This window comes from Rousettus aegyptiacus, unplaced genomic scaffold, assembly GCF_014176215.1.
Source record: "Rousettus aegyptiacus isolate mRouAeg1 unplaced genomic scaffold, mRouAeg1.p scaffold_m13_p_10, whole genome shotgun sequence".
NCBI lineage: Eukaryota > Metazoa > Chordata > Mammalia > Chiroptera > Pteropodidae > Rousettus > Rousettus aegyptiacus.
This window is the reverse complement of record NW_023416285.1, coordinates 51,633,788-51,637,572: the sequence shown is the minus strand read 5'-3', so window position 1 is coordinate 51,637,572 and position 3,785 is coordinate 51,633,788.

The window sequence follows — 3,785 nt, the reverse complement described above, 5'->3', positions numbered from 1 at the left end:
CCTAGGTACAATAAAGCCTATACAAAACATCTGCCCTGTGTTAGCATTGACACTTGGTTTCTCAAACCACTAATGAGCAGTGTTGGGCTATTTGCCTAAGACACAACCTGCAGGGTAGGCAATGAGATTCCTCTGGCACTGAAGAATAACTTCTGCAATATTTTTGTCAGAATTGTCTGCAGTCCACCTGCCCATTGCTGTAATCACTATCTTGTGTTTGCTATAACATACATCCACCAAGTAGATCTATAAAAATTTAAAGAATAAAAAGCTTAACATTAGATATTGCGAATATATTTTTGTTTTCAATATAAATTAATGATTAGACTCTAAGTGATATCATTTTTAGTTCAATCATTAATTAACCACTTCATTTATCATATCAATTCATTAAAATTACAATTGTTCAAGAATTAATGATCCAGAACAATTATACAAGTTCTTGCTTTATCCAAATAGATGTTTCTGAAAATATGTGTGTAACACTTTTATAATAATAAGTCATATGTTTTACTAAAGAAATTTTTAACTTCAGAAAAATCACAAAAAAAGACTATGGAAATCTTAACATTTTGAAAATGTCATTGTTCATACTTGTTGTTTATCCTTTGTATAAGCACTTACTTTTGCTTTTAATCTTTGCACACATCGTTCTACAATCCACTTTCCCCCATTAATTATGCCATGAATATTTTCATGCTATTAATTTATCTTCTCCATCACCTTTATTAATGTCTGCACAGCATTACATTGTAGGGATAGGAAAAAACTGTGTCAGGCCCTGTGCTGAGAGTTTTTCATGCTTTAGCTCATTTACTCCTTGCAAGAACCTGGTGAGGTAGGGGATATTTTAATTCCCTATTGAAAAACGAGGAAACCAAGACTTGAAGAGGTTAAATATTGTGCCCAGGAGAGCATAATACACAATAATAGGTAATTCCATCTTGATTTGAACCCAAGTCTCTAACTTTAGCTAGATATTATTGAACCTTAAAATGAAGAAGGCAGTGAAGCAGGCTAGTGGCTGGGGAGGAGGATTAAGTAAATTTGTATGGGAATAGTGGGTAGAGATACATGCATCCAAGACATTCACCATGTGATTCTTTTACAGTTACCTAAACCAAAAGCATCTTCTGTAAGTTGAATGTTCGTATCCCCCAAAATTCATATGTTGAAACGTAATCCCTAATATGATGTTATTTGGAGGTGGGGCCGTTGGTAGGCAATTAGGTCATGAATGTCTCGCCCTCGTGAATGGGATCAGTGCCCTTATAAGAAAGAGGGCAGTAGCTTCCGTCATGTGAGGACACAGTGAGAAGACAGCAGTTAACGAATCAGGAAGCAGGCCCTCACCAGACACCAAATCTTCTGGCACCCTATCTGGTCTTGGGAATCCCAGCCTCCAGGACCGTGAGAAACAAATTTCTGTTGTTTATAAGCCACCCAGTCAATGTATTCTGTTAGCGTAGCCCAAATGGACTAAGACAGCATCTGAGTTAAAGAAAGTTAAGATTAGAAAACTGTCCCCACCAGGCTTCTTCAAAGACCCAGAAATCTATTTAAAACATTCTATCTAGGACAAATAAAGATGTCTGAACTTTGAAACAGCTGGAATTGTGGCCTAGTTTTTTAAACCTTCAGTGTATTCAGATATCAATAGTATGTACAGAGATTTATCAATAAGAATATTCATGTCAGTGTTGTGAAATTTGAAACAATCTAAGTTTTCAAAGAAGCAACTGACTCAATTTTTTTTCTGATGTTATAACTGCATCACTGAAATCTTTTGCGTGCTGAGCAGGTGAAGCACTGTGACATGCGGTCTCTGTCACAACTAGTGAGCTCTGCAGTTGAAGCGTGAAAGCCATAGACAATATGTAAACAAATGAACATGACTGTGGCTCAATAAAACTTTATTTATGAACACTAAAATGTGAATTTCATATAATGTTTGTATCACAAAATATTATTCATGTTTTTCAGTTATTTGAAAATGTAAAAACTATTCTTAGCTTTCAAGCTGTACAAAAAAGATGGTAAGCCAGATTTGGCCCACGGGCCATAATTTGAGGACCCCTCATTCAAACTATTACATGTGTATTATACCACATGGCACAGGTTGAAGTACAGTTAATTCTCTTTATTCACGGTAGTTTTGTTCCATACAGCCACTGGAAACACTGAATTAGTGATTGCTGAATCATTGCTCTCAGGGGAAATATAGGGTTATGTTCCTGCAAGCCTGCCAACAAATTAAGACATAACTTTGTCCTATGTTTCTATTTGAAGACATCTTATTTTTTATATATAGTTGCTTTATTATCATTAAATTCGTGGCCAACAGTGCTCTAACTTATGCCTTAATTAAGCTTATCCAGCACACATACATTCTCTGTTAGAAATCGTGGCCTTCTTGCTCTTAGTGCTCGTGGGTCATTTTGAACAGAGAAGTCATCAACTAAAAGCATAAAAAGAGGGAAATATGCTACTAAATAGATCCCAAGCAGAACACTTGTTTACAGTATGAGAACTGAAACAAAAAAGCAGTGTGTCACCTTGGGAATGTGTGCATTGGGCAATTCATATTTTTTTGGCTGCTCAGAGTATGCATGCACAGTGTCTACTAACAACAGCGAAAGCACATGAGCATGGTACAAATAAATTTTAGTGAGTAGGTGAATTCAAAAATATGAACCTGTAAATAATGAGGATTATCTGTGTTTTAAAGTAAAATATCACATTATCGCATAGATAGGTGAGAATTAAAATTGAGGGAGAAAATATTTCATTTCAAAATCTGTACTAGGCTGTGACTATAATTTTAAATGGGAACTTCAATTTTTATTTGGACCTCAAAATAGAACACTTGTGTTTGAAAACTCAAATAAGTATAACTGAAGCTTCAATAATAAAACTTCACAAGAGGGAGCTTCTTACCTGCAGCAACACATGGGATAATTTTAAATACCATAGAATGTGAAGCTATTAATTCTCTCATAGATACAGAATTCATATTTTTAATACTCCTTACCCTCAAAAGCATCCATCACTCACAGAAAATCCAGGAAGCTTGAGGTTATAATTAGAAGAAATTCCTCAAATTATTAATTATCCTAGTTGGAACATGAAGAAATTTAGCTGCAAATAAAGGAATATAGTTAGGTATATTTCATACTCTATTTTTAAGTTTCTCTGGAGAGCTACAATTTAGCTAGAAGGCAAAAAACAATGCTAAATGAAATACAGTGCAGCCTTTCCAAATTAAGGCAAAACAAATGTAATTGCTTTATTGGGGATACAAAGAGGGAGAAGCACACCTGTGAAATTTCTTCGACATGAAAAAACAGAAATTGAACATTTTCCCTAGAAGGCTCTTTTTCATGAAATTTTTGGACTTCAGAGTCTAGCAGAGACCTCCAAGGATAAAAAAAAATTTGTTGTTGTTGTTGCCTTAGATAGAATAACACAATTGAAGTGGCTGCTTTCTTGGAGCATTTACTTTTTTTTTTTTTTTTTCCCCCAGGGCTTTTCACAAATGCTTTTGTTCCTAAACACCCAGAATTCCTCGTTTTATAAAACAAAATCAGAGGTACAGGACTAGGCAATTAAACATAAACCTACTTTGCAAAAACTTACCTAAAACTGGGCAGTCAAGAAGGCAATCAGTGGTAGAACACAAGGGAATAAATAGGGTTCTCTCTGTTACCTATTCCTTTGGGCGGTCTGTCCATCTCTCCCTCATGTTCAAACTACAGCAAAGTACAAAATTACTGTCCTAAGAACTA